Here is a 14,693-nt window from a genome sequence, read left to right on the forward strand (position 1 = left end):
AAACTCCATCTGCCACTTCTCAGCCCATTGGTCCATCTGATCAAGATCTTGTTGTAATCTGAGGTAACCGTCTTCCCTGTCCACCACACCACCAATTTTCGTGTCATTTGCAAACTTACTAGCTTACTTACATCGTATGCTTGCATCCAAATCATTTATATAAATGACAAAAAGTAGAGGACCCAGCACCGATCCTTGTGGCTCTCCACTGGCCATAGGCCTCCAGTCTGAAAAACAACCCTCCACCACCACCCTCTATCTTCTACCTTTGAGTCAGTTCTGTTTCCACCTGGCTAGTTCTCCCTGTATTCCGTGAGATCTAACCTTGCTAACCAGTCTCCCATGGGGAACCTTGTTGAATGCCTTACTGAAGTCCATATAGATCACATCTACCACTCTGCCCTCATCAATCCTCTTTGTTACTTCTTCAAAGAAAAAGAGGTGTTCGGATGTACAGGAAAATCTCTACTGGATGTGGAAGAATCCTATGGGCCCTTGGATGGAGGTGAGGTGGGAGGTGTGGGTGCAGGTGTTACACCTCTTGCAGTGGCTAAGGAAGGTGCTGGGAGTGGAGGGTGGGTTGGTGGGTGCCGTGGTCCTAACAAGGGAGTCACAGAGGGTCTCTGCAGAATGTTGAAAGGGGTGAGAATGGAAATATATCTCTGGTGGTGGGTTCGACTGTAGGTGGCAGAGAATGATGCATTGTATCCAGAGGTTGATAGGGTGGAAAGTGAGAACCAGGAGTCTTTCTCCTTGTTGTGGTTGGAGGGATGGGGTTCAAGGGCAGAGCTGCGGGAAGTGAAAGAGATGCACTGGAGGGCATCGTTGACCACGTGGTAGGGGAAATTGCAATCCTTGAAGTAGGAGGCCATCTGGCATGTCCTGGAGTGGAATTGCTCCTCCTGGGCGCAGATGCGGCAGAAGTGGAGCAATTGAGAGTGAGGGATAACATTTTTACAGGAAAGTGGTGGGAGGAGGTGTAGTCCAGGTAGCTATGGGAGTCGATGGGTTTGAAGTAGATCTCCGTGTTGAGTCAGTCGCCGGAAAGAGGTCCAGGAAGGGGAGGGTGATGTCTGAGATGATCCAGGTGAACTTGAGGTCAGAGTGGAAGGTGTTTGTGAAGGAAATTCAGACCAAAAGTGTAGCCATGGGTACCCGCATGGACCCCAGCTATGGCAGCCTCTTCATCAGGTATGTGGTACAAATCAACTAAAAGTGAGGACTGCAGATGCTGGAAACCAGAGTTTAGATCAGGGTGGTGCTGGAAAAGCACAGCAGGTCAGGCAGCATCCGAGAAGCAGGAAAATCGACATTTTGGGCAAAAGCCCTTCATCAGGAATAGAGGCAGGGAGCCTCCAGGGAGGAGAGGTATGTGGTACAGTCTACCTTCTGCAATTACACCGGCACCATTCCCCACCATTTCCTCTGTTACATCGATGAATGTATCAGCACCACCTCGTGCTCCCATGAGGAGGTGGAACAGTTCGTCAACTTCGCAAACACCTTTGAGAAGAAAGAGATGTAATTGCAATTGAACGCCTGACATTTTTGGGTTGGACCAGAAAGATTACTTCCTCCAGCTTGGTAGTCTAGATTTAGAGAACATAATCTCAGGATGAAGGTTTGAAAATTAACTCAGATGGTTGTGAATCTTTGTAATTCTCTGCTCAGAGGTTGGTAGGTACTCATTTAATGTGTTTATTCAAGATTGATGAATTTGGGGACACAAAGGAAGTCATGCAATATCGGATTAAGATAGGAAAGCAGAGTTGGTGTACTTGCTCAGCCATGATTCTATTAAAAGACAAATCAAATTCAATAGATTGCCTGGCTTGCTCCTGCTTCTACTCCTTACATTCTTATATTTTTAATTTGTTGCGTAAAATACTTAAAATGTGGAAAATGCACAAGTAGGATTTCTTCATTAAGAGCACTGCACGCATTTATTCTATGAATCCATTTAAGTTAGTGTGGAGGGGGTAGAAATGATACGAGGCATAGGTTAATTGTAATTGACATCAAAGTTATCATTGAACCAGTGAGGATTGTTGAAAGCAGGCATTGCTGGTACAGCTCTGAGCTGATCACAGAAGCTTATCTGTGGATCTGGACTGCGAGAGGAGAAGCTGGTGCATTTGTACATAAATGATCTGCCTACTTCTGTTGCATAAGGTTGGGATAAACTACTTCCTGAAGATTTTTTTTTGAAAAATCTGTTTTGTAGATTATTGTGATTGAGCAGAACATGGAAGGTTTAGTTTGAAGCAGACCGTGAGATTTATTTTAACAATGCAGTAGGTTTTGGGAGTGGGTGACTGGTGGAGGTGGAAAATGTCTAATACACTGACACATGATAAATTTATGTGATCTGCTTAGTGACAGAGTGGGAGCTGTGATGTGGAAGATTCTAATTAAAGAACAATGTGTTGGATGTCTGATTGCTTGGCAAGGTGCTGCATGGATAACTAGAACTAATTATGCAAGCAACGAAGGGAAAAATTTGCATTTATTCCATACTTTTGCACTTATATATGAGATAAAAAATGTTGCTTCTCAATAAAGAGCATTAATTTATGTAAAGTATTGAAAATTCCATTGAGATATATTGCTATACTTTCCAACCCATTTCTTATCTGTAGCGTCATCTAGTGTTGACAACGTAACAATCACACATTGCAAATTCTTTATCTATTTGCATTGATGTAACAGATGAGCTGTCGTTCAAATAGCTAGTAATTTAAAAATCTCAATATGCATTTTAAAACAAAAGATATATAATGTATATTTGCATAATTCAAAGATAATTACAAAAACCGCAAATTGGATAACAAATACTAAATTGAAATAATTGAGGTAAGAATAAGTATTTGGTAATTGTAAGCACATTTTAGAAAACCCGCAGGAAGATTTATTTTAAATTTTCTGAAGGTGTAATTTCCCTTCTGCTGTTTTTGAAAGAACTGAAACAATTACAGATCATTTTCTGTGAAAGTGACAAACTGAAGATTGAGACATTTCCTGGTGTGATGGTGGGCTGCTAATAATTTCCTGTGGTTCTGCAGCAGATGGACAAGCTTTCTGGCAAATGCATCTGTTCTGAGCTTGTGTTGTGTTTGGCATCAACTATTCCTGCAAAGTAGCTGAATTTTAAAAAAAAAATAAAGCTTCATGAAAAAGCTACATTTTATGATCAAAAAATTATAAACTTCTAGCATTCCATGAGTTGGTCTACAAAAATAGCTTTTGTTCTGTGTTATGCTCACCACAGTTGCAGAATCTAGAGACAGAAAACTTTTAATGGGAAAAAGACAACTATGGGGCTGCACCATTGAATGACATAAACTGGAAAATAAAGCAGACTGCATTAAAATTCTGTACATTATTTATTTGTAGAACTCACTATGGATATTTTTAATCAACCTATTCAGAGATGGTATGACACATTTCTGGAGTAGGTGGGACTTGAACCCAGACGTCCTGGATCAGAAGTAGAACTCACTATAGGCTTTTTGTGAAACATGTATGCTATTATTCTAACAATAGCACCACAAATAGCTCATGTTAACAGGAGTAAAAAGGTACCACATCCTGCAACCAATGAAAGCCGTGACTGGAAATTGTATCCATATAAAAGGCCTTGGATGTAATTTTCCCCTTTCTGAGGTGGCACAAAATAATGAGGAGTGAGATGACAATTTAATTTGACTCAAAAAATCGGATTTTCACTGTCAAGTTAAAAATCTTGCAATTAAGTCCTCACACCTGAGATGGCAAACTCAAAATCTCACTGCTGGATGTTGACAAACCTATGTGCATGCATTTGTATCTCATTTATAGTTTAACTCACTGTATTAAGATCATAGCTATTGCGACAATTGGAAATTTAGATGGATGCAAAAATTCAACCAGGAAAACATGGTTTCCTGTCAGTCCCTATTGCAGCTTGTGTGATGCCTGCATCAGTCATCTAACTTCCCTTCACAAGGAGCAGCTTCATCTGCAGAAGCTGCCTCAATGGTCAATGGGCACATTCCTCCAAAGCCCTTCATCCATTCATTAACTCAGCATCGGCAAAGCAGCATAGAGTCATAGAGATGTACAGCATGGAAACAGACCCCTCGGTCAACTCATCCATGCTGTCCAGATATTCTAAATTAATCTAGTTCCATTTGTCAGCATTTGGCCATATCCCTCTAAACCCTTCCTATTCATATACCCATCCAGAAGTCTTTTAAATGTTGTAATTATACCAGCCTCCATCAGTTCCTCTGGCATCTCATTCCATACACACATCACTTTCTGTATGAAAACGTTGCCCCTTAGGTCCCTGTTAAATCTTTCCCCTCTCACCTTAAACCTATGCCCTCTAGTTTTGGTCTCATAGTATAATCTTGCTTGTCCTTGGGCCAGTCTAGTTATGGCTTGAGGGCTTCAAGTAACTACTTTGGAGCTGAATAAGAACTGGGACTTGGATGTTTGTGCCAGTTTCTTTTATATTGAGGGAAAGCCAGGCATCTTATGAACATCTTCATGACTTTTAGTGCTGACATGGAGTCAGGCATCTCCTGTTTCTTAGCTCACATTTTAGCACAGGCGGTTACTTAGTCTGATTTGGGGGTATTCTGTTTCTAATTTAGCCTGATTCTTTGAGAAGAAGGAGAAGCAGGTGTGTTGTGGCAGTGGAGCGTACCACAGATTACATGTTTCAGTCAGAGCAGGGGTGGAGATGTCACTGTATGGTGTGGTGCTGTATCAACTTCAGAACTGCAGCAAGGTGCCAGGAGCTGATGGAGCAGATACACTGCATGGGCTTGTAGAAAATGGCAATGTGTGAAAATTATAGTGGAGGAATGTTTAAGGATAGACTCCAGCCAGTCAGGGTGAATCTCCACAGTCAGCCCAGTCTGAGACCAGTCCAGGGGTTGGCCATGGTCAGTCAGGTGCATGACCCTACAAATCCAGGGATTCATTCTATTGTAGGCTAGGAGGTCCTCAAGGTCAAGTGAAGCAGTGTGAAGATCACAGGCAAGTCAGTCAGGGTGCTGTTGTTAGATCAATCGCAGGGGTGGGCCACAGTCACTTCTCAACATTATGTTGTTATATTATCAAGAGGCTTATCAAGGTGGAGCCAATAGTGTAATGGGGCAGCTCAAATCCTTGGATAGGCCTCATTATATTGGGTCACTGAGGAAATGGTGATAGAGATTGGGAATAATTGGAAACAGGGTAGAACATGATCATGTGTCAGAGAGAACTGCAAGTTCTTAAAGCGAGGGAGGGGGGAATCAAGCAGAGAATAATTATTCCGGTCACTATATGGAGATGGTGTAATGGCATTGGGGCATCCAGAGTCATGGGCTCTTGAAGTAAAGGTGTCATACTAATAATGAGGTAAAGGGGCTGAATTGAAATGGAGAGAGGCTTATCAGGTCACAAACAATGTTTCCTAAGCATGGCTGCATACACAGCTGCTTCGATGTTCCGCGCACTATGGTATCATCAATCCTCATCTCATCTGTAAGGCAGCACTGGTCAACTAATCCATGAAAATTCATATAATCATCGAATCTCAACAATACAGAAAGAGGACATTCGGCCATCAAGTCTGCACCAATCATCTGAAGAGCATCCCATCCCGACCCAACTCCCCTCATCCTAACCCTGTAACCCCACATTTATCATGGTAATCCATCTAACCTGCATATCTTTGGGCTGTGGGTGGAAAGCAGAGTACCCAGCAGAAACCCACGCAAACATGGGGAGAGTGTGCAAACTCCACACAGACAGTCACTCTGAAGATCTGGACCCATGGGGTGGGGGGTGGTCTCTCTGCTCCATTATCGGTCAATAAACACTACCAATTCAGTCTGGTTCTGTAAGATTTCACACTTTATTCAATTTGGCAGGACACAGGTTGTCCAGTAACACAGAGATTAATCACTTTCGTGTTCCTCGGAGAAACTGCGCGCATGGCTTAAGACAAAGACATTTTTATACCATTTTTGAGACAAGTACAGGGCATCATTAGAGAACACATTCAGACAATTACCAGTTAATTTTAATGAAACGACTTTATTGACAGCAACTTAGCCCAATGATATTTCCTGGGAACCAACTTTGTTTTCCAACATTCAAGTACTCCTATCTCACGAACCCAGTCTCTGCACCTGCACTTGCAAGGTCAGTTAGGATGGCTAGTAATGTCTTACCTAGTCTAGTTATTTCTGTGCTGTAAATGAAACATTGCTAATCTTTGTTGAGACAGACTATGGTTAGTTCAGCTTTTAGCAGTGTTAAAAGCCATTTTATGCAGCTTTAAGCAGAATTGTCCATTTGCAACCTAGAAGTCATTTCATCATGTTATTTGCATTAATAAGCCATTTTATTGCTGTCTATTTTAGTAAGAGTATGTATTAAATGGTTGTTTCTGACTACAACTAGTTTCTTCAGCCTGTATTCAGATTTCCGATACTCATCTCCCCACTTTGGTCATTCCATGACCACATCATAGGATGGGAGGACAGATATTAGGTCAGTCCATTTGAATGGACATTAGAGACCACCATACTTTCCTCTGCTCTGGGGAGGAAGATGGGGTAGGCAATCTCATCTCCTCACCATCATTTGGGTGGAAAATAAGCATTTTCTGGGGGATCCGATGCTGTTAAAGAAGTTATTAGCGAGGCAATAATGCATTTAACAATAGCAATACCAGTAAAGAGACAACCTAAAACAATACCATTCTACATGGCCAGATTTATCAACCAGTTGTACCATGAGGCAAAGCCCCAATCTCCCCATCCCGCGCCTTCTGTCATTTGACTGACGAAGGTGCGGATGTTATCTACATGCCTGGTAATATTCCCGATGAGGTCAGTAACCCCTATCATACACTTGCCCTTTACGATGGTGCAAACCCCACCCCCTTCTGCGAGTAGGTAGTTGAGGCCATACCAGTTTAGTTGGGAAAATAGGAGTAATTCTGAGACCATGTCCTTAACTCCTGCTAAGGCCACGCCATCTTGTTGACCAAGAGGGTGAGGCTGCAAATGAGATAATTTCGGTTTTGATGGCTAATAATTCCTGCAGACCCTCCTAAGGAAAACATACTAAGAAATGCTTACCCCACAGACTGAGCTTTAGCGCTGCCCAAAGCCTTAGCATCCCTCCATTGTGCACAGAATTCAGGTGAGACTGAACGTTTGACAGGGAAACCCCAAACCCATTCCCAGGTAATTGGACAGGGAACAGTAGTCGGGAAAAGTGTCCCTACAGCTACAGCATGGGGAGTACATATTTCATTAAGGATCAGGAAGTTGGTTGCTTTGCCTTGGCTGAAAAATAGAAATCAGATAATGGAGGGGCCTTCCCCATAAGAAGCATATGTGACTTCCCCGAACATATGGGTAGTCCATGGCTACAAAGTATGGTTGTCCTGAGCATTTATGGTGAAAGCTGCTCAATAACAAGATGTGGGTCTTTCGGTAAGTGATGCGGTTATTATCCCAGAATGGTTTCTTCCAACCCACAATTGAGAAGATGGAAATGCAGTTAGGGGTCTCACAGTGAAGGGGGTGATGCTGTTGCCCATACCACAAAGAGCCTGAATACCAGCAACAACAGAAACACACTCCTCCAAGAGGCATTCGCATGAGATGCGAGGCCCCACAGGGGAGCAGTAGCTACATTTGATCATAGCACATGGAATAGTCTTGGTCACATTCACATATCTTTCATCCCTTACCGTTGTAATAATTTGGATAGGCTACCCCGGACCTGTTGGAGGGAGTCCACAAGCAACTAGCAGGTGGGGTTAAATAACAGTCAAAAAAAAATTATGTCCGGTAAATGCCTTAGAAGCATTCCATGCTCCTTTGTTGGGATTCGGGAGGGGGAAAGGGGTCAAAGAGTCTTTTGCTGATGTAAGAGCGTAACAGAGCACTTCATCCCGGCTGAATATTTTATTATGACTCTGAAGAAACAGATTGTTAGTGAAAGATAGCATTCCCCCTTTTCTCTTTTGCAGAGTGCAGATTTAGCCCTATTTGAATAGGGGCAAAGCTTACCAGGGCCGCCCATAGCACAACTGAAATCAAACTGGCACACAACACCCTGACAGGGTAAAGACCATTGAGACTTGTCCTGTAAATGAACTGTCCAATCTTCTTGATACAGTTGACCATTGCGACAGTCAGTCTTGGTAATGTTCCATGCATCAAAGGAATCAATACACTTAATGTTAAGGTCCTAGGGAGTGTTGCTGAACAAAGAGAACTTGGAGTGCAGGTCCATAGCTCCTTGAAAGTGGAATCGCAGGTAGATAGGATAGTGAAGAAGGGGTTTGGTATGCTTTCCTTTATTGGTCAGAGTATTGAGTACAGGAGTTGGGAGGTCATGTTGCGGCTGTACAGGACATTGGTTAGGCCACTGTTGGAATATTGCATGCAATTCTGGTCTCCTTCCTATCGGAAAGATGTTGTGAAACTTGAAAGGGTTCGGAAAAGATTTACAAGGATGTTGCCAGGGTGGGAGGACTTGAGTTATAGGGAGAGGCTGAACAGGCTAGGGCTGTTTTCCCTGGAGCATTGGATGCTGATGGGTGACCTTACAGAGGTTTACAAAATTATGAGGGGCATGGATAGACAAAATCTTTTCCCTGGGTTGGGGTAGTCTAGAACTAGAGGGCATAGATTTAGGGTGAGTGGGGAAAGATATAAAAGAGACCTAAGGGGCAGTTTTTTCATGCAGAGGGTGGAATGAGCTGCTAGAGGAAGTGGTGGAGGCTGGTCCAATTGCAACATTTAAAAGGCAACTGCATGGGTATATGAATAGGAAGGGTTTGGAGGGTTATGGCGGGTGGGACTAGATTGGGTTGGGATATCTGGTCAGCATGAACAAGTTGGACCGTTCTGTTTCCGTGCTGTACATCTCTATGACTCTATGACTCTCGGCACACAGGACATCTTTTCTGCATAAATGGTACACAGTCTCTGGTTGTTCAAGATCACACAGGTAAACAGTCCCTTCTTGAGCATCAATGCCAGCGATGACAAGTCCATATAGCAGAGTAATTTCTATCTTCATCATCTCTCCCCTTGCAAGGGGCTCATCTGATAACTTTACAATGATGGAGGTGCCGGCGACGTTATCAGCAGTAGGGGTGGTGAGGCGAACCTGGAAGGGCCCCTCCAATCAAGGTTAGAAGCCACAGCTTGTCCGTTGTAATAGAGTATAAACCATTCCCTCTTTGTCCAAGTGTGTACAAAATGCACATAATCAACTAAAATAGGCAGCAGCAAAGAAGGAACACAAACTTGTCCAGCAGAAGTCACCCACATTTTAGTTTGAGTATCAAGGGAATAAGCGCGAAAAATGTGTTGCTGGAAAAGTGCAGCAGGTCAGGCAGCATCCAAGGAGCAGGAGAATCGACGTTTCAGCCATAAGCCCTTCTTCAGGAATGAGGAGGGTGTGCCAAGCAGGCTAAGATAAAAGGTAGGGAGAAGGGACTTGGGGGAGGGGCGTTGGGAATGCAATAGGTGGAAGGAGGTTAAGGTGAGGGTGATAGGCCGGAGAGGGGGTGGGGGCAGAGAGGTCGGGAAGAAGATTGCAGGTCAAGAAGGCAGTGCTGAATCCGAGGGTTGGGACTGAAATAAGGTGGGGGGAGGGGAAATGAGGAAGCTGGAGAAATCTGCGTTCATCCCTTGTGGTTGGAGGGTTCCTAGGCGGAAGATGAGACACTCTTCCTCCAGGCGTCGTGTTGCCATGTCTGGCGATGGAGGAGGCCAAGCACCTACATGTCCTTGGCGGAGTGGGAGGGGGAGTTAAAGTGTTCAGCCGCTGGGCGGTTGGGTTGGTTGGTGCGGGTGTCCCAGAGGTGTTCTCTGAAACGTTCTGCAAGTAGGCGGCCTGTCTCCCCAATGTAGAGGAGACCACATTGGGTGCAGCGGATGCAGAGAATGATGTGTGTGGTGGTGCAGCTGAATTTGTAACAGATATGGAAGGATCCCTTGGGGCCTTGGAGGGAAGTGAGGGGGGAGGTGTGGGCGCAAGTTTTGCATTTCTTGTGGTTGTGGGGGAAGGTGCCGGGATTGGAGGTTGGGTTGGTGGGGGGTGTGGACCCGACGAGGGAGTCGTGGAGGGAGTCGTCTTTCCGGAACGCTGATAGGGGAGGGGAGGGAAATATATCCTTGGTGGTGGGGTCTATTTGGAGGTGGCGGAAATGACAAAGGATGATACGATGTATCTGGAGGTTGGTGGGGTGGTAGGTGAGGACCAGTGGGGTTCTGTCCTGGTGGTGATTGGAGGGGCAGGGTTCAAGGGCAGAGGAGTGGGAAGTGGAGGAGATGCGGTGGAGAGCATCGTCAACCATGTCTGAGGGGAAATTGCGGTCTTTGAAGAAGGAGGCCATCTGGGTTGTTCGGTATTGGAATTGGTCTTCCTGGGAGCAGATGCGGCGGAGGTGAAGGAATTGGGAATATGGGATGGCGTTTTTACAGGGGGCAGGGTAGGAGGAGGTGTAATCTAGGTAGCTGTGGGAGTCAGTTGGTATCGAGGGAATACCCTATTTGAGGCCATAGTTTGAGTTCTTCAGCAGGGGCCTTCCCCTGTGATTTCTGTATCTTACCCAGGTCTGGTATACCTATCCCATATTGTCTCTATCCGGGTTTTGCTGGGGGCCCAATGGAACCAGAAGTTTGGGGTGTAAGGCTGCCTGCTTCCATTGCTTTGGAAACTATATCAGTTACCTCAGTGTGAGCCAAACACCTTGATAACTGCCAATTCGATTGGATAAAACAGCATTACTACAACGCCGCACCATATGGATTAAAACTCCTTTATGTTCCCACAAGGCTCCAAAATCGTGGATCACAGCACAATGAAAAGTCAGTGTATATTAGCAGATTTCCTTTTGGTAGGATGCAAGCATGTTGATTGCCTACGTTAGCTCCAGAGTAACATTAAAGACACATCACTCCCCAGAGGCTACATTTCCACAGTTAAAACAGGTGCCAGCCATTTGACCCTGGAGGATTTTGCTGTCTTGTTCTCAGTCTCAAAGGTATAATACTGGGGCCTACCTGTCCCCATTTTCAGAGTCCCTTCGGGAAAAGGTTATAGCATAGCCACAGCATAATCTTAAATCATTGTAGGTGTAAATTCTCTTAAAAAATATCAAATGCCATAATCTGAAGCTTTTTTAAAATCCACTGCTCTTTAAATGTGAAAGAAGCAGGCTTAAACTCTCAATGCGGGTTAAAACAAAGCCTTTGCATTAATTGATGGGGTATTTGCATAGGTTTAATAAAATCTGGTGACCCAGCTTAATAGAATTCTTTGTTGTCATTTCCCCACTGACTACTATTATTTAATTATGAATACTTGGCTGAGTTTCAAAAGCCACAATCATCTCAGCTGTAGAATCTCAGTTTGCAGTTTGATGGAGAGTTTAATGTGAATGTTAGATAAGTATCTGTCTTTGTGGGGTCTGAATAAACATATTTTGATTAATCACTTCAGATTTAAAAGCTTTGCATGGATTTATTAATTGAGAATTTCCTTTCAGTGCAAAGTGTGAAGGAGTGAGGGTTGTATTAGACTGAGAGGATTTCTTTTCCATCCACCATGGTTCCTGTGATGTAGTCATATTGGGTAGTGAATGAATGACTATGGAGATGTCATGAGAGTGTGAAGGGGCATTTTGAGTGAGTGAGACTCATGAGCTGCCAATGAGGTGGTTTGACATGAGACTTGAAGTGTGAAGGCTGAGGGCGAAGTGCCTATCAGCTTCTAAAACAATAGGGATGAAGTCCAGAAAACTGAAATATGCGCTCTTATCATCCCGACTTGGCACTCAACTATCCCAATGACGATCTAGAACTGTTGTTTGCACTGAAGCTGGTCTTCAACGCATCCCTTCCCCTACACAGCACAAATTGAATTGGCACATCTGCAAGCAAGTCAAACTGAGTATATCCATCTCATTAGTGAATAATAATTGGCTTTTGTTTGGCCTCAAGATATATCTATTATGGTTAAGTTTTTCTACAGCAAGAGTGATGCTTAAGCACAATCCAGGTTTAGCAAAGCTCTACATCAGTAGCTAAAAATCACAATTCTGCTCTAGTCAATGTTAATAAATATATTACATATTGTTAATTGATTAAATTGTTCATAAATTGTCTCCAAATTGTTTTGAATCTTAATTATGTTCCAAATGTAGAGCACACCTGATTAACAGCCATGATTATCTGGACAATAGGTTAAAGTTATTGTCTGGTACAATACAAAATCAAGTGTACCAGTCTTGAAGTACAATTATAAAGTGCTCAAAACATGCAGAAAATTTGGCAGAACCTATGGAGGCAACAAGAGTTAAATGTTTCTGATTAATTATTTTTCAGTAACTCAAGCATAGTTTCTAATGAACTTGTTCAGAGAAGTTATAAATGTTTCTGAAAAAGATAGGACTTGAACCGTCCCTAGCTCAAACATAGGAATTCTACCACAGCACCACATAATTTCCCAGGCATCATGTTGATACTTTGTTTACTGATATCTTGTGAGGCAATTAGGATGTTGCTACTGGTTTGCACTAAAGAGCATTAGGATGAGGAAAATGTAATCATAACTCTCATGTTCTGATTTTTATTCAAGTAATAAGTGCACATCTGGGACCAGGAAATTTTAGATATTAGCCTGATTCAGAGATGTCAGTTCCCACCTCAGCAGCGGCAGTGGCAGTGTTTTATCCTTTAGAGTTATAGAGTTGTACAACATGGAAACAGACCTTCAGTCCAACCAGTCCATGCCGAAAATAATCCCAAACTAAACTTATCCCACCTGCCTGTTCCTGGCCCATATCCCTCCAAACTTTTCCTATTCATGTTTCTATCCAAATGTCTTTTAAACATTGTAATTGTACCCACATCCACCACTTTCACAGGAAGTTCTTTCCACATGCGAACCACCCTCTTTGTAAAAACATTGCGCCTTATATCTTTTTAAAATCTTTCTCCTCTCACCTTAAAAATGTGCACCCAGTCTTGAAATACCACATTGTAGGGAAAAGACAACTACCATTAACTCTATTTATACCTCTTGTTATTTTATAAACTTCTTTCAAATCGCCTCTCAACCTCCTGTGCTCCAGTGAAAAAAGTCCCAGCCTATCCAGACTTTCTTTATAACTCAAACATTCCATACCCAACAACATCCTGGTAAATCTCTTCTGAACCCTCTCCAGCTTGACAATAACTGGGTGACCAGAACTAAACACAGTATTCCACAAGAGGCCTCATCAATGTCCTATATCACTTCAACATGACTTCCCAACTCCTATACTCAAAGGACTGAGCAATGAAGACAAGTGTACCAAAAACCTTTTTAACCACCCTACATATGTGATGTAAACTTCAAAGAATTATGTACCTGCGCCCATAGGTCCCTCTGTTCTGCAACACTACCAGTTGGTGCATTTCTGCTCTTGGAGCAGCGATTGATAATATTAAATTGCTTTTGCTACAGACTGGCTCTTCAGTCTGCTGTGGATACTCCCTTTTAGCATCAGCTATGGGTGTAGATTACCATTAATCTTTGCTAAATATTTTGATTTGATTAGCTTTTATTCCTTTTAGAGTGGCAACAATAGGCATGTGTCTCCTCCCTCATTAATACCGTTATCTGAGGGCCGTGCATGGAAGATTTGTCCTCAATTTGCATGTCATTGTTTTAGCTTTTGTTTTCAGTATCTAAGCCTTACTTCTGAATACTTGGATATCATATTGCAGTAAGTCAATGCTTCTATTATTAACAAAAATAATTTGCAATTTAAAGGTAAAATTGATCACTTCTTGCCTTGAAAAGAAAACATTGGGGGGTCCACTTGAGCTGTACTAGTTTAGAAGGAATGTATGTATTATTTCATAAACAATGATGCCACAGAACAAGATCTAACAGAGGGCTTTCTCTCTCTCTCCCAGAGTGATACTAAAAATAGTAATCAACTGAGAAGCATCAACAAGCTGCTAAGAATGATAGGAAAGAAAATTAAGAAATTTTCTTCTTGTACTTTCAGTTTTTACTTTAGTGCTACATTGAAAATTTGCTAATAATGCATGGCAACCAGTTAATAAAACAGTTTGATATATGATTAAATATTTTCTTTCTAAGAAAGAAAGGGAGATTCTTGTTGCTGACTGTAAAAAATTGTTTTTTTGTAAGATTTTTATTTTATTCCAGCAGAATCCAAATAGTTATTATCAAAGATGCATTCTTTGCTAGTTTATTCAATAATAGACCACATCTGATGTAATATGAAGTGCATAAAGCTTTCTATCTGCAATATGAAACAAATATTAACATAACATTGAGAATATAATCAAAAAGCTTACAATAACTGAAAGCTGTAAGCTGAAAATGTTTTATGTACTAAATAAATTACTCATTAAAGCCTAGAATTTCACTTTGACAGTCTGACATCTTTATTCGAAACCTGGTTGGTTTAGAAATTGGTCCTGACTAAGCCCATTACATAAGTAAAATGCAAGGGTAACAACCAGATTTGCAATGTGCTCAAAAGCTGTTTGATAAACATCCAATACAATATTGGCCCAGAATGATTCTCAGGAGGCCTGGGCAGTTGGTTAACAGTTGGCTATGGCAGGCATCAGCTGCTTGCCTGTGTGATTAAAATG

This window comes from Chiloscyllium plagiosum, unplaced genomic scaffold, assembly GCF_037043375.1.
Source record: "Chiloscyllium plagiosum isolate Xiang-an unplaced genomic scaffold, Cpla_swu_hap1 HiC_scaffold_8, whole genome shotgun sequence".
Taxonomy (NCBI): domain Eukaryota; kingdom Metazoa; phylum Chordata; class Chondrichthyes; order Orectolobiformes; family Hemiscylliidae; genus Chiloscyllium; species Chiloscyllium plagiosum.